This window comes from Somniosus microcephalus, unplaced genomic scaffold (assembly GCF_052327205.1).
Source record: "Somniosus microcephalus isolate GS21.2 unplaced genomic scaffold, FLI_Smic_1.0 unresolved_chr1, whole genome shotgun sequence".
Taxonomy (NCBI): domain Eukaryota; kingdom Metazoa; phylum Chordata; class Chondrichthyes; order Squaliformes; family Somniosidae; genus Somniosus; species Somniosus microcephalus.
Genome location: NW_028225179.1, coordinates 97,193,512 through 97,219,064, shown reverse-complemented (window position 1 = coordinate 97,219,064; position 25,553 = coordinate 97,193,512). Strand labels below are relative to the sequence as shown.

Here is a 25,553-nt window from a genome sequence, read left to right as displayed (position 1 = left end):
ACCTCTGACCCCATATTCAAATTCAATTCACTGTTTAATGGCAGGAATGATGTATGCGGAGAGATTGGGTCGATTGGGCTTGTACTCGCTGGAGTTTAGAAGAATGAGAGGGGATCTCATCGAAACTTATAAAATTCTAACAGGACTAGACAAACTAGATGCTGGAAGGATGTTCCCGATGGTCGGGGAGTCCAGAACCAGGGGTCACTGTCTAAGTATAAGGGGTAAGCCATTTAGGACAGAGATGAGTAGGAATTTCTTCAGCCAGAGAGTGGTGAACCTGTGGAATTCTCTGCCAAAGTAGGCAGTAGAGGCCAATTCATTAAATATATTCAAGAAGGAATTGGATATATTTCTTAAGGCTAAAGGGATCAAGGGATATGGAGAGAAGGCAGGAACAGGGTACTGAATTTGGATGATCAGCCATGATCTCATTAAATGGCAGAGCAGGCTCGAGGGGCCGAATGGTCTACTACTGCTCCTATCTTCTATGTTTCTATGTTTCCAGTGTTCCAATTCTGCCCCACCTCATGTTTCCCCTGTTTCTTCTATCTTTCCTGATGTTACCCCGCCTGGGGTCTCCTTTACATTGCCTCAGATCTTCTCTTTCGGTGTGCTCAATTAACTTGTTGGTGCTCGTTAATCATGGGCATGGGTACCCAATTGACTTATGCATCAAAGTCTTACTCCACACGTTACATATATCGAAGGCACTATCATTATAAGCTGAAAAACTACCAGAGCATGTGAAATAATACGAACGTAATGGTGTGCTGTTGTATTAAGCTTAACATCCCTCCAGTGTGAGTTGTCCCCTGTGCTGTCAATTTCGATATCTATTCTCGAGTTGTCTTGCTCCAAAACATAAAAATGCTTTAGGGAGGAATTAAGTCACTCATTTCCATCTTGTGGATAATTCTTACTAAACATGATTTCTCCTTAGCCCTCAATTGTCCCAATCCAGATTCCATGTAACTCTTGCATTGACACATACTCCATCGAGAAACTATCTAATTAATGAAACAATCAGAATAGAGTAAAATACACTGGTGCCTGTTAAAGGGATTGAAATTGAAGTTGAAGTGCCACATTAAGCATTTCATGTCTTGCTGTTGTCAAGTAACTGAGCATGTCTAAGACCCGTTCTTCAGTGCAAATTCAACATACATTCCCAGATGGTAATTGCTTCATACGTAACAAATCACATTTGAACACTCATATCTCCATATCGTGCCATCTGATACAAGCCTTTCTCGGGCTTTCAGGTATCTTATCAAAAGATTGTAGTCGTCTGCAGATCTTTGCACATCTTCCTCTGCATGGTCCCAATGTCTTGGGTAGTGGCCAGACTATCAAATTCAGTTTTCTTAAAAGTTCATTAAAGGCAGTAACACAAATGTCTCTAAGAGAAAGCCATCAATTTACTATTCTTAACTACACTTTCATGACTTTCACTAGAAAATTTTGTAAATTCCCATTCAGTAGTGTAATTCTCATTTTTCAATCTTACACCCTCAATCACTTTCCTTTAGTTACCATTCATATCTCATTCATGAGTCCTGGGGAAACCTTATTGTCCAGTACAATATTTAAGATAGAAAACATAGATCAAACGTTCTCACTTGATCCAAGTTATTAACACTTCTTTATTTATCGTTATTGTAGAGGATATTTAATTTTCCCAAAAGTAACCCAGTATATAGTGCCTGAGCCCATTTTGTTATTACAAAATTATCCCAAAATCCAAACAGCAGTATTATTGAACTGACAGCTTTTGTCAATGTTCAATTTCATATCTATCAATTTACCTTCCATTTCCAATTTCAGAATCAAGTGATTCTCAGGCTAGGTGGCTTAAACCTTGTTTTAACATTAGAGACAGAAGTGCTGCAATTAGTTTACAAGATAACTTCCATATAACAAAAGAAGGAAGAGACACCATTGTGACTCTACTTACAGCCCAAGGGGTTAAGTTATCAAATCATAATTTTACTTCTCGGAAATATTAACTGAACATTAAGAAGCTTAAATTTAATATTGTCCAATATCTATAAATGTCATACTAAAGTTGTTGCTTGGTGAACTTAAACAATTGTCAGTGGGAAGGGTTAACTCCTTTGCAGGTTTTTAAGAAGGTGGAGCGAAACATTGGCAGGTGCTCACAATTGCATCACTGCACGTAAATTAAAAAAAACTTTCCCGATCAAAAACACAGTTGTGTTTTCACACTTTAACTAAACATGTACAGAACAGGTAAAACAAAACAAAATAGCACATTCTTGCAGAAAACAACAAATTACCTCATATTTCTTATTTTCCTTTCTTCAGATGTCTTTTCAAATTATTGTAAAAATATTGAATATAACTGGAGAAATATTAGTTTTTCCCATTTAAGCAAATCAAATCAAACTGCTCTGGAAGATTTCACAATAGCAACCGCGACTCCAAGGTTAAATCGTAGACTGAAACTTAATCTTTTGTTAAACAAACTTTTTGTTGCTCTTCTCAGTTTTTACACACCAGCTTAACTTAAATTGTAGTAGTTTTTTCCAATTATGTTGGCACAATCATATTCGCGCACTTAAAACTTCCAAAATCCAATACAAGACAAAAGATTTAAACGTTTTTAACAGAGAAGTGGGTGGAGCTACACCACACGTAACAGAAGCTTTCTTTTAAAGACAGATATTCAGACAATAGAAAAACTGTAACTTCTTAAACATTCATAGTCAGGAAAACTTTCACACTTTAACACACACTTTCACAGAAACTGAAATTCCAGCAAGTATTTAAGATTCCTTTCACTCAGCAAATCTTGTGTTTCATTTGTCTCGGCACAGACATTATAAACTTCCATGTCGGTAAAACTTGAAATTTATCTTCTTATTCCCCTTTTTCATTTGGTGTCTCAGCAGCTTTGTCTGGCTTTCCAAAACCTTGTTTTTTCCCTTCCTTTGCTGAGTTTTCAGATTTGTTAGCCTGAAAATTAGATCTTTTTCCTTATTTATCTCTCCCTCTCTCGCCTGCACATTATGCTTTACCTCCTTCAGGCTATCTATCAACTGTTCCCGGTGATATGCCAACGCCATTGTATTTCTGGTTTTACCTTTCAGCAAGCTCTTTACTGCTCCCTTCTTTCAGTGAAAAAAAAACACTATCCATAGTCTAAGCAACGATCACGTGTGTTCGACTGGTCCCTCTGGTCATCCAAACCAGAAACTTACAACTCCTAACTATGTGATCCCAATTCTGACAACACTGTAAGATTAGGATCAATGGCTCACACACAGATTAACCAACAGGGCTTTAGAAGTTGTAACACTTTTATTAAAAAGCTACAGTTTTATTGCATAATCAGATATTTCATATGGTTTAAGCCGAGTATAATAAACAAGCAACCCATGACAGTAGGAGCGATCTACGACTCCCGAATCGGAATGCCATGAACGGACGGACGGGGATGCAGTAGGGTGGTCATGGATTAGGTGGATTCCTGCAGCCTGCTTTAGTGGTCACTTCCGTTGGGTCATCTCTCAAGCTGTTGGAGGTATGAGGCCGTCAGCCACCTCAGAGGCTAAACTTGACCAAGATGTTAGGCCGTAGCCACCTTTGGAAAGCCTTTGCCCCTGACTGCCTGATTTCCTCTCTCAGTCGTCTAAATTTATAGTTATTTCGGTGGGCTGGTAATCACCTGGTGTCAATCATTTGATCCCCATCCTATTGTCGAATTGTGAAAGGGGAAGGCAACACTCGCCATCCCTTTCAGCATGACTGACAAGGCCTCCCTCTTATCTTTCTGAGGAATATTTTGTCAAGTTTCTTCAAGGGCATTTTATGGCTTCCTGGCTCCTTGTTATCTAGCAGAAGCTATCCTCTCTGTTTCCTTGCATTTCACGATTCCGTTATCAGTTCTATTTGGCTTTTGATGCTTGATATTCGCCCTTGCTGGCATTTATGCTATCTGTCCCAGTTTCCATGTTGTCAGTCTCTGTTCTGTGAATTAAAACCCATCTTTGAATCTTACAGCTATTTCTTACACTACTATCTCCCCATATCCCTTGATCCCTTTATCCTTAAGAAATATATCTAACTCCTTCTTGAATATATTTAATGAATTGGCCTCAACTGCCTTCTGTGGTAGAGAATTCCACAGGTTCACCGCTCTCTTGGTGAAGAAATTCCTCCTAATCTCTGTCCTAATTGGCTTACCCCTTCTCTTTAGATTGTGACCCCTGGTTCTGGACTCCCCGGCCATCGTTTCAATGAGATCGCCTCTCATTCTTCTAAACTCTAGAGAATATAAGCTTAATCAAACCAATTTCTCCTCATACATCATTCCTGCCATCCCAGGCATCAGTCTGGTAAATCTTCGCTGCACTCTCTCCATGACAAGAACATCCTTCCGCAGTTAAGGTGACCAAAGCTGCACACAATGTTCATGATGTGGTCTCATCAAGGCCCCGTACAACTGCAGCAATACATCCTTGCTCCTGTACTCGAATGTTCTCGCTATGAAGGCCACCATACCATTTGCCTTCTTAACTGGCTGCTTCAGCTGCATGCTTACCTTCAGTGACTGTTACACGAGGACACCCAGGTTTAGTTGCACATCCACATTTCCCAATCTATTGCCGTTCAGATAATAATTTTTCTTCCGGTTTTTGCCACTGAAGTGGATAACCTCGCATTTTTCCACATTATACTGCATGTGCCATGCATCTGCCCATTCACCCAACCTGTCCAAATCATACTGGAGTTTCTCTGCACCCTCCTCAAAGCACACACGCCCACCCAGCTTTGTGTCATCTGCAAACTTGGAGGTATTACAGAGAGTTCCCTCGTCTGGATCATTTATGTATATTGTGAATAGTTGGGGTACTAGCACCGATCCCTATGGTACCCCACTAGTCACTGCCTGCCACTCAGAAAAGGGCCTGTTTATTCCAACACTTTGCTGCCAGTCTGCCAACCAATTCCCTATCCAAGACAGTACCTTACACCCAATGCCATGTGCTTTAACTTTGCACACTAAACTCTTATGCGGGACCTTATCGAAAGCCTTATGAAAGTCCAAACACACAAAATCCACTGGTTCTCCTTTATCTATTCTACAGTTACATCCTCAAAAAAATCCAGTAGTTTCTTCAAGCATGATTTACCTTTTGTAAATTCATGTCGACTTTGTCCGATCCTGTCACTGTTTTCCAAATGCTTGGCCTTTACATCTTTTATAATCGACTCTAGCATTATCCCCACTACCGATGTCAGACTTACCAATCTATAATTACCCATTTTCTCTCCACCACCTTTTATAAATAGTGGGGTTACATAAGCTATACTCCAATCCATGGGAACTGTTACAAACTGACCCAACACCACCATTGACGATTCACCCCATATTGACCCATCACTCCAAACTGACAAATCGCCACCAAACTGACTGATCAACACAATCTGACCAGTCACCCTCAAACTGACGCATCAATGCAAACTGACCAATCAACGCAAACTGACCGAAGACCACCAAAATGATTTATCAACACAAACTGACCAATCACCCTAAACTGAACCATCAGCACAAACTGACCATTCACCGCAAACTGACCCATCAACAGAAAATGACCAATCACCCCCAAACTGACCATCACTGCAAACGGAACAATCACTGCAAGCTGACCCATCACCCCAAACTGACCAATCACCCAAACCAACCCATCAACACAAACTGACCAATCACCGCAAACTGACCCGTGAACACAAACTGAACAATCACACCCAAACTGATGACCATGAGTGCCGGAAATGTATCCAGCTGCAGCTACAAGCAGACCGCATAGAGGTGCTGGAGCTGTGGATGGATGAGTTTTGGAGCATTCGCGATGCTGAGAGGGTCGTGAATAACAGGTTTAGTGAGTTGGTCTCAGCGCAGGTAAGGGCTGCACAGGCAGAAGGGAAATGGGTGACCATCAGGTGGAACAGTAGAAGCAGGCAGTTAGTGCAGGGGACCACTGTGGCCATCCCCCTCTCAACAGGTATACCGATTTGGATACTGTTGAGGGGGGTGACTTACCAGGGGAAGGCAGCAGCAGCTAATTTTCTGGCACCAGGGGTGCTTCTGCTGCTCAGGAAGGGAGGAAAAAGAGTGGGAGTGCAAAAGTGGTAGGGTATTCTATCGTAAGGGGAACAGATAGGCGTTTCTGTGGCCGTAGATGTGACCAGGATGCTTTGTTGCCTCCCTGGTGCCAGGGTCAAGGATGCCACTGAACGGCTGCAGGGCATTCTGAAGGGGGAGGGTGAACAGTCAGAGGTCGTGGTTCACATTGGGACCAACGACATGGGTAGGAAGAGGGATGAGGTCCTGCAGCAAGAATTTAGGAAGATAGGTAGCCGATTAGAGAGCAGGACCTCACAGGTTGTAATCTCTGGATTACTCCCGGTGCCACGTGCTAGTGAGTATAGGAATAGGAAGACAGAGCAGATGAATGTGTGGCTAAAGAGTTGGTGCAGGAGGGACTGTTTTAGTTTCCTGGATCACTGGGTCTGCTTCTGGAGAAGGTGGGACTTGTACAAGTCGGACGGGTTGCACCTGAACCAGAACGGGACAAATCTCCTTGCGTGGAGGTTTGCAAGCACTGTTGGGGGGGCGGGTGTTTAAACTAACTTGGCAGGGGGATGGGATACCGAGTGGAGTTATAGCAGGGGGTGATGTTATGCCAAATAAAGAGGAAAAAACAAGTCAGCTTGGAAGGCAGAGCAAATATGTAACGGCACAAGGGAGTAGGGCAAGGCTGGATGGCATTTATTTTAATGCAAGGAGTCTTGCGAATAAGTTGGATGAACTGAAGGTGTTAATGAACACATGGGAGTATGATATTGTTGCTATCACGGAGACGTGGTTGAGGGAGGGGCAAGACTGGCAGCTCAATATTGCGGGGTATAGAATCTTCAGGCAAGACAGGGGGGGCGGTAAAAGAGGACGGGGTGTTGCAATATTAATTAAGGAGTCAATTACTGCTGTAAGGAGGGATGATATATTAACAGGCTCCTCTAATGAGGCCATATGTGTAGAACTTAAAAACAAAAAGGGGGCAAGCACTTTGCTGGGAGTGTACTATAGGCCCCCAAACAGTCAGGGGCAGATAGAGGAACAGATATATAGGCAAATCTCAGAGAAGTGTGAAAATAATAGGGTAATAATAGTGGGGGATTTCAACTTCCCCAATATTAACTGGGATAGTCAGAGTGTGAAAGGCTTAGAGGGCGCAAAATTCTCAAAGTGCATCCAGGAGAGCTTTTTGCACCAGCATGCAGAAAGTAGTACAAGACAGGGGGCGATACTGGACCTAATTCTAGGGAATGTGGCCGGGAAAGTGGTACAAGTGTTAGTAGGTGAGCACTTTGGTAACAGTGACCATAATTCGGTGTAGATTTAAGGTAGTCATGGAAAAGGTCAGAGATGGACCAGAAATAAAGGTTCTAAATTGGGGGACGGCCGATTTTATTTTGATAAGGCAGGATTTGTCCAAAGTGGAGTGGGATCAGCTACTTGTAGGAAAATCCACATCGGAGAAATGGGAGTCTTTCAGAAAGGAAATTGAGAGAGTAAAATGGCAACATGTTCCTGTAAAGGTCAAGGGTGCGCCCAACAAGCCCGGGGAACCTTGGATGTCAAGGGATATACGAGAATGGATTAGGAAAAAAAGGGGGGCTTTTGGCAGATACAAGGAGCTAAAGACAGAGGAAGCCCTAGAGGAGTATAAAAAGTGCAGAGGGATACTTAAAAAAGAAATTAGGAGAGCGAGGAGGGGCCATCAAATAACAGTGGCGAGCAAAATAAAGGAAAATCTTAAAGTGTTTTATAAGTATATTAAGGGCAAGAGGATAATGAGGGAAAGAGTAGGGCCCATTAGGGATCAAAGTGGCAATCTGTGTGTGGAGCCAGAGGATGTAGGTGGGCTTTTAAATGAATTTTTTGCATCTGTGTTCACTATGGAGAAGGACGATGTAGACATAGAAATCGGGCAGGGGGACTGTGATATACTTGAACATATTAGCATCGAGAGGGAGGAGGTACTAGCAGTATTAGCTGGCTTAAAAGTGGATAAATCCCCAGGCCCGGATGAGATGTATCCCAGGCTGCTGTGTGAGGCAAAGGAGGAGACTGCAGGGGCCCTGACATAAATTTTCAGAAACTCTCTGGCCACAGGGGATGTGCCAGAGAACTAGAGAACAGCTAACGTAGAACCATTATTCAAGAAGGTTAGTAGGGATAAACCAGGGAATTACAGGCCAGTGAGCCTAACATCAGTGGTAGGGAAATTTTAGGAAAAAATTCTGAGGGACAGAATTAGTTTTCACTTGGAGAGGCTGGGATTAATCAGGCATAGCCAGCATGGCTTTGTCATGGGAAGATCGTGTCTGACAAATTTGATTGAATTTTTCGAGGGGGTGACTAGGTGTGTGGATGAGGGTAGTGCAGTGGAAGTGTTACACATGGATTTCAGTAAGGCTTTCGATAAAGTCCCGCATAGGAGAGTGATCAAGAAGGTAAGAGCCCATGGGATCCAAGGTGCCTTGGTACATTGGATCCAAAACTGGCTTAGTGGCAGAAGGCAGAGGGTGACGGTCGAAGGTTGTTTTTGTGACTGGAAGCCTGTGTCCAGTGGGGTACCACAGGGATCGGTGCTGGGTCCCTTGCTGTTTGTGGTCTACATTAACGATTTGGATGTGAATGTAAAAGGTATGATCAGTAAGTTTGCAGATGACACGAAAATTGGTGGGGTGGTAAATAGCAATGAGGGTAGCCTCAGTCTGCAGGACGATATAGATGTGTTGGTCAGATGGGCGGAACAGTGGCAAATGGAATTTAACCCTGAAAAGTGTGAGGTGATGCATTTTGGAGGGACTAACAAGGCAAGGGAATAAACAATGTATGGTAGGACCGTGGAAAGACAGAGGATCAGAGGGACCTTGGTGTGCATGTACATAGATCCCTGAAGGCAGCAGAACAGGTGGATAATTGGTTATAAAGGCATATGGGATACTTGCCTTCATTATCCGAGGCATAGAATATAAGAGCAGGGAGGTTATGATGGAGCTGTACAAAATGCTGGTTAGGCCACAGCTGGAATACTGTGTGCAGTTCTGGTCGCCGCACTATAGGAAGGATGTGATTGCTTTGGAGAGGGTGCAGAGGAGATTCACCAGGATGTTACCTGGGCTGGAGCGCTACAGGTATGAAGAAAGACTGGACAGGCTGGCGTTGTTTCCCTTGGAGCAGAGAATGCTGAGGGGGGACCTGATTGAGGTGTACAAAATTTTGCGAGGCATAGATAGGGTAGATAGAAAGGAACTTTTTCCCTTAGTAGAGGGGTCAATAACAAGGGGGCATAGACTCAAAGTAAGGGGCAGGAGGTTTAGAGGAGATTTGAGGAAGAACTTTTTCACCCAGAGGGTGGTTGGAGTCTGGCAGGAACCCTCACAACATTCAAGAAGCATTTCGATGAGCACTTGAAATGCCATTGCATACAAGGCTACGGACCAAATGCTGGAAAATGGGATTAGATTAGACAGGGATTGATGGCCGGCGCTGACGCGATGGGCCGAAGGGCCTCTTTCTGTGCTGTATAACTCTATGACTCTATGACTCTAACACAAACTGACCAATCAGCCCCAAACTGACAAATCACCACAAACTGACCCATCATCACAAACTGGCCATTAACCACAAAATGACCCATCAACAAAAACTGAACAATCATCCCCAAACTGACCCCTCACCCCAAACTGACTCATCAACACAAACTGACCAATCACCAGCAAACTGACCCATCACTGAAAACTGACAAATCACTGCAAACTGACCATCACCCCAAACTGAGCAATTACACAAACTGAGCCATCAACACAAACTGACTCATCACCGCAAACTGACCCATCAACACAAACTGACCAACCACTCACAAACTGATGTATCACTCCAAACTGACCAATCACCCCAAACTGACCCGTCAACACAAAATGACCAATCAAGCCCAAACTGACCCATCATCCTAAACTGACCCATCAACAGAAACTGACCAATCACCCACAAAGTGACCCTTCAACACAAACTGACCCATCAACAAAAACTGACCAAACAACCGTAAACAGACCCACCAGCCCAAACTGACCAGACAACACCAAAGTTACCAAACAGGACAAACTGACAATTCACCCCCAAACTGACGAATCACCCACAAATTGACCAATCACAATAAACCGACCAATCACTGCCAAACTGGCCAATCAACGCAAACTGACCAAACATCCCCAAACTAACGACACACCCAAAACTGTCGAATCAGCAAAAAATGACCAATCTCCCCCAAATTGACCCATCAACACAAAATGACCAATACCCCAAACTGACCCATCATCCTAAACTGAACAATAACCTAAATTGACGCATCAACACAAACTGACCAATCATCGCAAACTGACCCATCAGCACAAACTGACCAATCACCCGACAACTGATGCCTCACTCTAAACTGACCCATCAACACAAACTGACCAAATCACCCCAAATTGACACATCATCAGAAACTGAGCAATCACCCCCAAACTGACTCATCACCCCAAACTGACCCATCCACAAAAACAGGCCAATCACCCCAAAACTGAATCATCAACCCAAACTGACCAATCATCCCCACACTGACCAATCAACAGAAACTGACCAATCACCCCCAAACTGAACAATCACCCTCAAATTGACAAATTACACCAAACTGAACAATCACTGCCAAACTGACCAATCACCCCAAACTGAACAATCACTCAAATTGACGCATCAACACAAATTGACCAATCACCCCCAAACTGAACAATCACTGCAAACTGACCCATCAAAATAAACTAACCAATCAGGTCAAACTGACTCATCAACACAAACTGACCAATCACCCCAAACTGACCAAACACCCACTAACTGACCAATCCACCCCAAACTGACCAATCACCCTCAAACTGACCAATCACTGCCAAACTGATCATTCACCCCAAACTGACCAATCATCCCCAAACTAAACAAACACCCCAAACTGACCAATCACCACAATATGACCAATTCCGCCAATCTGAACCATCAACACAAACTGGCCAATCACCCTCAAATTGACCCATCACTTGAAAGTGCCCAATCGCCAAAAAAATACCAATCACCCCAAACTGACCCATCAACACAAGCAGCCCCATCAGCACAAACTGACCAATTACCCCAAATCTGACCCATCAACACAAAGTGACCAATCACTCCAAACTGACCCATCACCCCAAGCAGACCAATCACCCAAATTTACACATCAAGACAAACTGACCAATCACCCCAAACTGAACATTCACCGCAAACATACCCAACATTCCAAACTGAAACAATCTCCACCACACTGACCAATGACCACAAACAGAACCATCAAAACAAAGGGACCAATCACGTCAAACTAACTCATCCACACAAACTGGCCAATCACCCCAAACTGACCAATCACCCATAAACTGAGCAATCAATACCAAAAAGATCAATCACCCACAAACTGTCCAATCACGCCAAACAGACCAATCAACACAAACTGAAAAAGCAACCCCATACTGAACAATCACTCACAAACTGACCAATCACACCAAACTGTCCAATCACCCCAAACTGACCAATCAACACAAATTGACCAATCACCCTAAACTGACCAATCAACACGAACTGACAATTTACCCCCAAACTGACCAATCAACCACAAACGGACCAATTACACCAAACTGAACAATCAACCGTAAACTGACCAATCACCCCATACTGACCAATGTTCCCGAAATTGACTGATCACCCCCGAACTAACCAAACACCCCAAACTGAAGAATCACCAAAAAATTACCAATCACCCCAAACTGACCCAACAACAAATATTGACTAATCACCCCAATCTGCCCCAACAACTCATACTGACATAGATACATAGATGCATAGAAGATATACGAAGGAGTAGGCCATTCGGCCCCTCGAGCCTGCTCTGCCATTTAATGAGATCATGGATGGTCATCCAAATACAGTACCCTTTCCTTGCTTTCTCCCCGTATCTCTTGATCTATTTAGCTTTAAGAAACATATCTAACTCCTTCTTGAAAATATTTAATGTATTGGACTCAACTGCCTTCTGTAGTGGAGAATTCCACAGTTTCACCACTCTCTGGGTGAAGACATTCCTCCTCAATATAGTCCTAATTAACTTACCCATTATCCTTAGCCTATGACCCCTGCTTCTGGACTCCCCCGCCAACTGGAACATCCTTCCTGCATCTAGTCAGTCCAGTCCTGTTAGAATTTTATACCTTTCAATGAGATACCGTCTCATTCTTCTAAACTCTAGCGAATATAAGCCTAATCCACCCAATCTCTCATCATACGTCATTCCTGCCATCCCAGGTATCAGTCTGGTGAATCATCACTGCACTGTCTCCATGGCAAGAAAAATCTTCCTCAGATAAGCTGAACAAAACTGCACACAATACTCAAGGTGTTGTCTCACCAAGGTCCTGTACAACTGCAGCAACACATCCTTGCTCCTGTACTCGAATCATCTCGCTATGAAGGCCAACATACCATTTGCCTTCTTAACCGCCTGCTGCACCTGCATGCTTACCTTCAGTGACTGGTGCACAAGGACACTCAGTTCTCGTTGAGCATCCCCTTTTCCCAATCTATTGCCGTTCAGATAATAATCTGTCTTCCTGTTTTTGCCACTGAAGTGGATAACCTCGCATTTATCCACATTATACTGCATTTTCCATGCATCTGCCCATTCACCCAACCTGTCCAAATCATACTGGAGTTTCTCTGCACCCTCCTCAAAGCACACACGCCCACCCAGCTTTGTGTCGTCTGCAAACTTGGAGGTATTACAGATATTTCCCTCGTCTAGATCATTTATGTATATTGTGAATAGCTGGGGACCTAGCACCGACCCCACTAGTCACTTCCTGCCACTCGGAAAATGACCCATTTATTCCAACTCTTTGCTTCCTGTCTGCCAGCCAGTTCACTATCCAAGACAGTACCTTACCCCCAATCCCTTGTGCTTTCACTTTGCATGCTAATTTCTTATGCAGGACCTTATCGAAAGCCTTCTGAAAGTCCAAGTACTCAACATCCACTGGTTCTCCCTTATCTATTCTACAGATACATCCTCAAAAAATTCCAGTAGATTAGTCAAGCATGATTTACCTTTTGTGACCCTGTCAATGTTTTCCAAGTGCTCTGCAATTACATCTTTCATAATGGGCTCTATCATTTTCCCCACTACCGATGTCAGACTTACCAGTCTATAATTCCCCGTCTTCTCTCTACCACATGTTTTAAATAGTGGGGTTACATTAGCTATGATCCAATCCATGTGAACTGTTCCAGACTGACCCATCACCACCAATCTAACGAATCACCCGATATTGACCCATCACTCCAAACTTACCAATCACCATCAACTGACTCATCAACACAAACTGACCAATCACCCTCAAACTGACCAATCAACACAAAAAAACAAATCACCACAAACCGACCCATTAAAAACAAACTGACCAATCACCACCAAAATGACTCATCAACACAAACTGACCAATCACCCTAAATTGACCCATCAGCACAAACAGAATATTCACTGCAAATTGACCCATCAACCCAAACTGACCAATCATGCCCAAACTGCCCCATCACCCCAAACTGACCCATCAACAAAAACTGACCAATCACCCCCAAATGATCCATCATTGCAAACTGAACAATCACTGCCAACTGACCCATCACCCCAAACTGACCAATCAGACAAACTGACCCATCAACACAAACTGACCAATCAATGCAAACTGACCTATTAACACACACTGACCAATCACCCAAAACTGATGCATCACGCCAAACTGACCCATTCACAGAAAGTAACCAAACACCCCAAACTGACCCATCAACACAAACTGACCAATCACCCCCAAACTGACCCATTACCACAAATTGACCCAACAACATTAACTGACCAAGCACCCAAACTGAAGCCTCAACACAAACTGACAATTCAATGCAAACTGACCCATCAACACAAACTGAACATTCATCCCCAATCTGACCCATCACCCCAAACAGACCAATCAACTCAAACTGACCAATCACCCCCAAACTGAACCATGACTGAAAACTGACCAATCACCGCAAACTGACCAATCACCCCCAAATTAAACAAACACTCAAAACTGACCAATCCCCAAAAAATGACCATTCACCCCCAATCTGAACCATCAACACAACCTGACCCAACACCCCAAACTGACCATTCACCCAAATTGACCCATCAACAAAAACTGAGCAATTCCCCCAAACTGACCCATCACACCAAACTGACCCAACAACACAAACTGACCAACCATCCCCATACTGACACATCAACACAAACTGACCCATCAACACAAACTGACCAATCAACACCAAACTGACCCACCAGCGCAAACTGACCAAACAACAACAAATTGACCCATCAACACAAACTGTACTATCCCCGCCAAACTGACCAATCACCAACAAATTAACCAATCACACCAAACTGACCAATCACTGCCAAACAGACCAATCACCCCAAACTGACCAATCACCACCAAACTAAAGAAACACCACAAACTGACCAATCACCCCAAACTGACTCATCATTCGTATCAAAATGAATGAGTTAACGGCACAAATAACGACATATGGGTATGATCTTGTGGCCATTACAGAAACATGGCTGCAGGGTGACCATGACTGGGAATTAAACATACCAGGTTATTTAACAATCAGGAAGGACAGGCAGGAAGGGAGAGGAGGCGGGGTGGCTATGTTAATAAAGGAAGGAATCACTAAAATACAGAGAAATGATATTGGGTCAAAGGAGCAGGATAGTGAAACAGTTTGGGTGGAGATAAGGAATAATAAGGGGAAAAAAACACTAGTGGGTGTAGTCTATTGGCCTCCGAACAGTTGCAAATCTGTTGGACGGAGTATTAGTCAGGAAATAGTTGAGGCTTGTAATAAGGGAACAGCTTTAATTATCGGGGATTTTAATTATCATATTAACTGGACAAATCAAATTGGGCAGAACAGCCTTGAGGATGAGTTCATTGAGTGTATTAGGGATGGGTTTCTTGAGCAGTATGTAACTGAACCGACCAGGGGGCAAGCAACCTTAGATTTGGTCTTGTGTAATGAGACAGGATTAATTATAAATGTCCTAGTAAAGGATCCCCTTGGAATGAGTGACCATAACATGGTTGAGTTCCATATTCAATTAGAGGGTGAGAAGGTTGGATCTCAGACAAGCGTGCTGAGCTTGAATAAAGGAGACTATGAAGGTATGAGAGCGGAATTGTTTAGAGTGGACTGGGAAAATAGATTAAAGGGTAAGGCGGTACATGATCAGTGGTGTACATTTAAGGAGTTATTTTACAACTTCCAAAAAATATATATTCCACTGAGGAAAAAAGGGTTTAAAAGAAAAGATAGCCATCCGTGGTTAAGTAAAGTAATTAAGGATAGTATCCGACTACAAACAAGGGCATATAAGGTAGCCAAATCTAGTGGGAGGATGGAAGATTGGGAAGTTTTTAAAAGACAGCAACAAATAACTAAAAGATTGATTAAGAAAGGGAAGATAGATTATGAAAGTAAATTAGCCAAAAATATAAAAACAGACAGTAAAAGTTTCTATAGTTATATAAGAAGAAAAAAGGTGGCTAAAGTAAATGTTGGTCCATTAGAGGATGAGACCGGGAAATTAATGGTGGGAAACATAGAGATGGCAAAAACACTGAACATTTATATTGTATCAGTCTTTACAGTAGTGGACACTAAGAATATCCCAACGCTGGACAAACAGGGGGCTCTAGGGGGGGAGGAACTAAATATGATTAAAATAACTAAGGAAGTGGTACTTGGTAAAATAATGGAACTCAAGGCGGATAAATCCCCTGGACCTGATGGCTTGCATCCTAGGGTCTTGAGGGAAGTAGCGGTAGGGATTGTGGGTGCATTGGTAATAATTTTCCAAAACTCACTGGATTCAGCAAAGGTCCCGGCAGATTGGAAAACTGCTAATGTAACACCCTTATTTAAAAAGGGTAGAAGCCAGAAGGCTGGAAACTATAGACCTGTTAGCCTAACATCTGTGGTTGGTAAAATGTTAGAGTCCATTATTAAGGAGACAGTAACGGGACATTTGTATAAACATAATTTAATAGGACAAACTCAGCATGGTTTCATGAAGGGGAAGTCATGTTTGACAAATTTGCTGGAGTTTTTTGAGGAAGTAACATACAGGGTGGATAAAGGGGAACCAGTGGACGTAGTGTATTTAGAATTCCAAAAGGCATTTGACAAGGTGCCACACAAAAGATTATTGCTCAAAATAAAAATCACGGGATTGGGGGTAATATTCTGGCGTGGGTGGAGGATTGGCTCTCTAACAGAAAGCAGAGAGTTGGGATAAATGGTTCGTTCTCAGATTGGCAACCAATAACTAGTGGTGTTCCGCAGGGGTCAGTGCTGGGTCCCCAACTCTTTACAATCTATATTAATGATTTGGAGGAGGGGACCAAGTGTAACATATCAAAGTTTGCAGATGATACAAAGATGGGACGGAAAGTAGTGAGTGAGGAGGACATAAAAACCCTGCAAAGGGACATAGACAGGCTAAGTAAGTGGGCAGAGATTTGGCAGATGGAATACAATACTGCTAAATGTGAGGTTATGCACTTTGGCAGGAAAAATCATAGAGCAAGTTATTATCTTAATGGCAAGAAACTGGAAAGTAATGTAGTACAAAGGGATCTGGGGGTCCTGGTGCACGAAACTCAAAAAGTTAGTATGCAGGTGCAGCAAGTGATCAAGAAGGCCAATGGAATGTTGGCTTTTATTGCTAGGGTGATGGAATTTAAAAACAGGGAGGTATTGCTGCAGTTGTACAAGGTATTGGTGAGACCGCACCTGGAATACTGCATACAGTATTGGTGTCCATACTTAAGAAAAGACATACTTGCTCTCGAGTCAGTACAAAGAAGGTTCACTCGGTTAATCCCGGGGATGAGGGGGTGGGCATATGAGGAGAGGTTGAGTAGATTGGGACTCTACTCATTGGAGTTCAGAAGAATGAGAGGCGATCTTATTGAAACATATAAGATTGTGAAGGGGCTTGATCGGGTGGATGCGGTGAGGATGTTCCCAATGATGGGTGAAACTAGAACTAGGGGGCATAATCTTAAAATAAGGGGCTGCTCTTTCAAAACTGAGATGAGGAGAAACTTCTTCACTCAGAGGGTGGTAGGTTTGTGGAATTTGCTGCCCCAGAAAGCTGTGGAAGCTACATCATTAAATAAATTTAAAACAGAAATAGATAGTTTCCTAGAAGTAAAGGGAATTAAGGGTTATGGGGAGCGGGCAGGAAATTGGACATGAGTCTAGGTTCGGAATGATCATGGCCCTGTGGGCAGTGGAGTGGGCCCAGGGGCCGTGTAGCCTGGTTCTGCTCCTACTGTGTTCTAATTCTGTGTTAGATTTCAGGAGATGGTTTTATTCCTGTTCCTGGCTGGGGTGGAGGTCGCCTTTACAGAAGGTAAGTACTGTAGAAAATATAGGGACAGAGTGATCTCCTGGAAGAATTTCGATCGCCTAGATGGGTCGGAGAGGAATTTCCCAGATTTTTTTCCCCCAAATTGGCCATTGGGTCTTTATCTGGTTTTTCGCCTCTCCCGGGAGATCACATGGGTTCGGGTGGATGCACAGTGATAGAAGATATGAGGTTAGGATCAGATCAGCCATGATCTTATTGAATGGTGGAGCAGGCTAGAGGGGCCGATTGGCCTACTCCTGCTCCTATTTCTTCTGTTATTGTGTTCAACACAAACTGCCCCATCCACACAAACTGACTAATCACCCCAAACTGACCAATCACCGCAAACTGACCAATCATGCCAGCCTAACATTTTTTGAAAAAAATTTTGAGTGATATGCCGGGAATAAGTTAACCAGCACCATGTGCGGACTTAAAATGCAGCCATGCCAGGCCATTGTTTAGATTAATATTGGCATTCTAAATAAAGTGCCACTAAGTGAGATGTTCAGAGTCCTGTCAGTAATTTTGGACATTTTAATCATTGGAATTACCACAGGAACTGTTTCTCTGGGTGTTTTCAATGACTCCGTAACCCACATAATTATTTTAAACACCAGTGTCTGATTAAAAGCTCGAACAGCTGTCCACACAGTTTGGAAATAAACAGCAGACATTACAATGGGGAATGGGGAGATCTGATGCCATCTTTACATCCAGCTGAAATCGGCCTTGGATTCCATGGAGGAGGAAAAGCAAACTAAAAGAGAATTAAAAGGCAGCAGGATGGGAATTCTTCTGAACTGGATGTCAGTATTACTGCTGTTACCTTTAAACACTGCCAATCATTAACAGCCCGCTGCTTAAATGATTTCTATCACCATCTTAGCAACTCGCAGGATCACTGGAGCAAGACATCACCGCACAATTTGCCAAAATCCATCGATATCTTAAAGACAAAGAGAAACATTTAATCGAAGAGCTCAGGAGACAAAAGGAGGAAGATCTGCGACCAATTGAGAAGAACTTGGAAAGGATTGAAGAGGAACTGACGTCACTTCAGGAGAACATACTGAACCTTTGTGTAGACATCGAGCAGCAAGACAATATCTCTTTTCTCAAGGTGACTCATTATAACCCAATCCCCAAGCTGTTGGTGTAAGTGTAAACAGTACTTTATAATAGGGCTCAAACCCCATCACAACAATGCACAATGTGCGGTATAACTGAGGACAAATAGGTATTAGTCAGGATTGAGCTCTGAGTGTCGAGGAGACTGACCCACACTGTTACAACCTCACACTGGCCGCAGTATAACCGGAATAAGACAACTTATTAAACCTCTTGCTTGTCCCCTTTTTGTTATCTCTGTGAGTAAAGAACTGAGAGGACAGTCCACACTTCAATGAAACTAAACACTTCACTGACACTGAAAACTCAAGTAATAACTTTAAAAAGATGTGCTTAGTCCTTGGCTTCAACGAATTTGATTGTGGTGTGCGGTCGGCAGTATAACTGAGAGCTGTGTTTACATATGTTACCAGGGTTGCACATCATTGATGCTGGAAATCCCTCTGTTTTTCCCGGCGCCTGTTTCTGAGAGCCTAAGTGAGGGAGAGATATTGATCTTGTCCTGTCACTCTAACCCTTACACTGTTTTTACAAGCCAAACAGTGCATACCAGCATCTAGTAATACATCATCAATCGACTCACCATCCGAATAGCTCCTATAAGTTACAGAAATGTCTATGTTCAGGTTAAAATTTGTCACCTTTCAATTTCCTCCCCTTCCCTTCTGTCCTTAATTTAGAGTCAGTCTGGTGCACAGTCCGAAGTGTGCCATCCCTGAGATCAGTGACAGTTGGTGGTACAGTACCATGGTTGCTATACCTGAGATCAGTGACATTTCAGGGTACAGTCTCATGTGTGCTATCCTTGTGAGCAGTGACATTTGATGGTACAGTAGCATGGTTGCTACCCCTGAGAGCAGTGACATTTGAGGGTCCAGTCCCATGTGTGCTAGCTCTGAGAGCAGTGACTTGTTGGGCTGCTGTACAATGGGTGCAACAAATGCTCTGCTGAGAAACTGAGCAACAGGAAGCTATTTGACTGCATAGGCATCACAATAAGCCTAATTATTTTCTCGGCTGATGTGTACACTCATGCGTTTTGCCACAGATCTTCTTGGAAGTGTCCAGGATCTGTTACATAGGCTGTTGTCTCACTATCGAGGGGATGCTGAGGTTAGGTATAACACCACTGTCCCCAGCTCAGGCCGCACAGACCAGAGACAAGCTCTGAGATGCTGGGGAATAGAGACCCAAAATAAAAGGAAATTATCAGCGAACCTTCAAATCTTCAGCAGCCGAGGAAACCCTGTACATTGGATTCTGGGGGCAACTGACGTGTTTTCACATCACTGGAGCCAGTCAGTGAACACCAGATCCCTTCACAGTTTACTAAAACAGTTGATTATACATCATTAAAAGTACAATCTCAACATTCAAGTGGGGGAGTTAAAAGAAATGTTGTAGTGGTAGGGGATAATATCGTTAGGGGGATAGATAGAGTTCTTTGCAGCCGAGAGCGAGAGTCCCGAAGGCTGTGTTGCCTGCCCGGTGCCAGGGTTAAGGACCTCTCCTCTGGACTGGAGAGAAACTTGGAGTGGGAGGGGGAGGATCCAGTTGTCGTGGTCCATGTTGGCACCAACGACATAGATAGGACAAGGAAGGAGGTTCTGCTGAGGGAGTTTGAGCAGCTAGGGGCCAAATTAAAAAGCAGAACCACAAGGGTAATAATCTCTGGATTATTACCTGAGCCATGAGCGAATTTGGCTAGGACAAATAAAATTAGAGAGTTAAATGCGTGGCTCAAAGGCTGGTGTGGGAGAAATGGGTTTTGCTTCCTGGGACACTGGCACCAGTACTGGGGCAGGAGGGAGCTGTTCTGTTGGGACGGGCTTCACTTGGCCAGTGCTGGGACTAGAGTCCTGGCGGATCATATAACTAGTGTTGTAGAGAGGGCTTTAAACTAACTAGTGGGGGGGGGGGGGGGAGGTTCCTAGAGAGCAAATAATAAAAATGACAACAGAGAAGGTCATAGACTTAGGTAGCAGTGGGGAAATTAAAAACCAGAGCGTGTCAGGAAGGGGCAGAAGGTATGGAGTAAAAGGTAAAGTAATACAAAAGGCAAAAGCAGGAACTAAGTGTCACAAAACATATTTGAAAGTTCTCTATCTGAATGCACATAGCATTCATAACAAAATAGACGAGTTAATGGCACAAATAACTACATATGGGTAAGATCTTGTGGCCATTACAGAAACATGGCTACAGGGTGACAATGCCTGGGAGTTAAACATACCAGGTTATTTAACGATCAGGAGGACAGGCAGGAAGGAAGGGGAGGTGGGGTGGCTATGTTAATAAAGGGAGGAATCACTGTAATACAGAGAAATGATATTGGGTCAAAAGATCAGGATAATGAAACAGTTTGGGTAGAGGTAAGGAATAATAAGGGGAAAAAAACACTAGTGGGCATAGTCTACAGGCCTCTGAACAGTGGCAACTCTGTTGGATGAAGTATCAATCAGGAAATATTTGAGGCTTGTAATAAGGGAACATCTAAAATTATGGGGGATTTTAACTATCATATTAATTGGACAAATCAAATTGGGCAGGGCTGCCTTGAGGAAGAGTTCATTGAGTGTATTAGGGATGGGTTTCTTGAGCAGTATGTAACTGAACCGACCAGGGGGCAAGCAACCTTAGACAGGATTAATTAAAAATGTCCTAGTAAGGATCCCCATGGAAAGAGTGACCATAACATCGTTGAATTCCATATTCAATTAGAGGGTGAGAAGGTTGGATCTCAAACAAGCGTGCTAAGCTTGAATAAAGGAGACTACGAAGGTATGAGAGCGGATTTGAGTAGAGTGGATTGGGAAAATAGATTAAAGGGTAAGACGATACATGATCAGTGGTGTACATTTAAGGAGTTATTTTACAACTTCCAAAAAATATATATTCCACTGAGAAGAAAAGGGTGTAAAAGAAAAGACAGCCATCCGTGGCTAAGTAAAGAAATTAAGGATAGTATTCGACTAAAAACAAGGGCATATAAGGTAGGCAAATCCAGTGGGAGGATAGAGGATTGGGAAAACTTTAAAGGACAGCAAAAATAACAAAAAGATTGATTAAGAAAGGGAAGATAGATTATGAAATTAAATTAGCAAAAAATATAAAAACAGATAGTAAGAGTTTTTATAGTTATATAAAAAGAAAAAGGGTGGCTAAAGTAAATGTTGGTCCCTTAGAGGATGAGAGCAGGAAATTAGTGGTGGGAAATATGGAGATGGCAAAAATACTGAATGAATATTTTACATCAGTCTTTACAGTAGAAGACACTAAGAATATCCCAACACTGGACAAACAGGGGGCAAAAGGGGGGGAGGAGCATGCATTGGTAATAATTTACAAAACTCCCTGGACTCGGCAAAGGTCCCGGCAGACTGGGAAACTGCTAATGTAACACCCTTATTTAAAAAGGGCAGTAGGCAGAATGCTGGAAACTATAGACCGGTTAGCCTATCATCTGTGGTATGTAAAATTTTGGAGTCCATTATTAAGAAGACAGTAAAAGGACATTTAGATAATCATAATTTAATAGGACAAAGTCAGCATGGTTTTATGAAGGGGAAGTCATGTTTGACAAATTTGCTGGAGTTCTTTGAGGAAGTAACGTATAGGGTGGATAAAGGGGAACCAGAGGACGTAGTGTATTTTGAATTCCAAAAGACATTTGACAAGGTGCCACACAAAAGATTATTGCTTAAGATAAAAAATCACGGGATTGGGGTAATATTCTGGCATGGATAGAGGATTGGCTATCTAAAAGAAGGCAGAGAGTTGGGATAAATGGTTCATTCTCAGACTGGCAATCAGTAACTAGTGGTGTTCCGCAGGGGTCAGTGCTGGGTCCCCAACTCTTTACAATCTATATTAACGATTTGGAGGAGGGGACCGAGTGTAACATATCAAAGTTTGCAGATGATACTAAGATGGGAGTGAAAGTAGTGAGGGAGGAGGACATAAAAACCTGCAAGGGGACATCGACAAACTAAGTAAGTGGGCAGATATTTGGCAGATGGAATACAATACTGGAAAGTGTGAGGTTATGCACTTTGGCAGGAAAAATCGTGGGGCAAGTTATTATCTTAATGGCAAGAAACTTGAAAGTACTGAAGTACAAAGGGATCTGGTGGTCCTGGTGCACGAAACTCAAAAGGGTAGTATGCAGGTGCAGCAAGTGATTAAGAAGGCCAATGGAATGTTGGCTTTCATTGCTAGGGGGATAGAATATAAAAATAGGGAGGTATTGCTTCAGTAGTTCAAGGTATTGGTGAGACCGCACCTGGAGTACTGCATACAGTTTTGGTGTCCATACTTAAGAAAGGACATACTTGCTCTCGAGTCAGTACAAAGAAGGTTCACTCGGTTAATCCCGGGGATGAGGGGATGGACATATGAGGAGAGGTTGAGTAGATTGGGACTCTACTCATTGGAGTTCAGAAGAATGAGAGGCGATCTTATTGAAACATATAAGATTGTGAAGGGGTTGGATCGGGTGGATGCGGGGAAGATGTTCCCGATAATGGGTGAAACTAGAACTAGAGGGTATAGTCTTAGAATAAGGGGCTGCTCTTTCAAAACTGAGATGAGGAGGAACTACTTCACTCAGAGGGTGGTAGGTCCATGGAATATGCTGCCCCAAAAAGCTGTAGAAGCTACATCATTACATAAATTTAAAACAGAAATAGACAGTTTCCAAGTAGTAAAGGGAATTAATGGTTACGGGGAGTGGGCATGAATTTATACATGAGTCTAGTTTCGGATCAGTCATGGCCCTGTGGGTAGCGGAGCGGGCCCAGGGGCCGTGTAGCCTGATCCTGCTCCTATTTCGTGTGTTTAATTCTGTTAGATTCAGGAGATGGTTCTGTGATAGTGGATTGGCGGTTAGGATCAGATCAGCCATGATCTTATTGAATGGCGGAGCAGGCTCGAGGGGCCGATTGGCCTACTCCTGCTCCTATTTCTTATGTTCTTATGTTCTTATGTTCTTATTTCTGTAGATTTATTCAAATGTTTCTGATTATCTGTCCTGAAAGAACTGAAAAGGTTGACAAAAAGTTGAGAAACGAGAAGGTGTAGAGAGAGGTGAAAAGGAAGAGATCGTGGTGCCTGCAAGTCTGAAATACACAGTGTTTCGAGGCCCATTACTTTACGCAGTGTGGAAGGAAATGAAACAGATCATCTCTCCAGATAAGAAACTCCACAGCTTTATGTCGACTTTCTGCAGTGTCCTACTCTCTACCCCCACTCCTGAAGGTGCTTCCTGTTGCTGGGTACAAATCACTGGGTCAGAGTATATCACATCCAAACATTCACACTTTCCAGTAGGGCTCACTGGACTGTAATCAGGCTGGGATACCTGGCTGACTGTGTTCCATTTTGACCCAGGACTCAACAAAAGTGATCAGTTTGGGAGCCCGGGCTGATTATGTTCCCCTCTGAACCTAGGACTCACTGGACAGTGATCAGATTGGGACCCCTGGCTCATTGTGTTCCCCTCTGACGCAGGACTCACTGGACAGTGATCAGATTGGGACCCCGGGCTGATTGTGTTCCTCTCTGACCCAGGACTCACGGGATAGTGATCAGACTGGGGCCCCTGGCTTATTATGTTCCCCTCTGACAGAGGACTCACTGCACAGAGACCAGACTGGGATCCCTGGGTTATTGCTTTCCTCTCTGACACAAGGCTCAATGGCCAGTGATCAGATTGGGACCCTGCACTATCTGTTCACTGTAAACACTGCAGTCCAGGAATGCATCTAAATGTACACTGTACCCAGTCTGCTGTATTCACTGATACAGATATTATAGACTGGTTGACGAGCCCAGTTGTAAAGACATCAGATATTAACCTGTGTCCGTCCAAATTCCTCTATGTAAAATTCTTAACATGATGTCATTTTTATTTCCCCCATTCTCAGCCTCACTGTCCCTGGAACCAAACACAACGCTTCGTAAACTCCTCCTGTCTGAGGACCGGACCAGTGTGAGACACAGTAACAGAGAATTGCTGCTTCCCGATAACACGGAGAGATTCAATGCTGCTGCCTGTGTCCTGGGGTCACAGAGATTCACATCAGGGCAACACTACTGGGCGGTGGACTTCAGGGACACGACTGAGTGAACTTTGGGTGTGGCAGAGAGACATCCAGTAGCAAAGAAGTGTTTTACCTGGGGCCTGAACATGGATACTGGATTGTGCATCCGTGAAATGGGAATGAAGATATAGCTGTTGAAATCCCATTAGCGCCATTGATCCCGAACGTGAATCCCAGGACTATTGGCGTTTACATGAACTATGAGGGAGAACAGGTGACCGTTTACAATGCTGATGATATGTTCAAGCTCTACAGGTTCACTGACACATTCGCAGAGAAACTTTTTTCTTCGCTGTATCGTAGATGGTGTGACGAGGATAAAATGTCTTCCCCCACGAAACTGCGTCATTTCAAACCATAGGTTCCTGAACTGATGCGTCAGAGTACAGAGAGAATGTATCCACTGCTGAGCGAATATTGCACATCTCCCGCAGTAACTTGGAGACAGAGCAGGAAACAGCACAGGGAAAGGCGCTTGGCAATAAATGGTGGTGTTGAGAGTGTTGGGCTGGTGAACAATAAGTGCTCCTTGCTCTGAGCTCTTGGGCTGTGATCACGGACTGTGACATGTGTTATTGTGCAGGGTGATGAGGTTTCAACATGAGCTCCTGGCCGATCGCACCAGCTGTCCAATCCTGAACTCTTCACTCCTGGTCATTCC

The 25,553-nt window shown here is 43.4% G+C and overlaps 1 pseudogene; it reads left to right on the top strand.

Moving 5' to 3' along the window:
* Positions 1–25,253, top strand: part of LOC147095632 (zinc-binding protein A33-like) — a 186,682-nt pseudogene extending 161,429 nt beyond the window's left edge.
* The last annotated feature ends 300 nt before the right edge of the window (positions 25,254–25,553 follow it).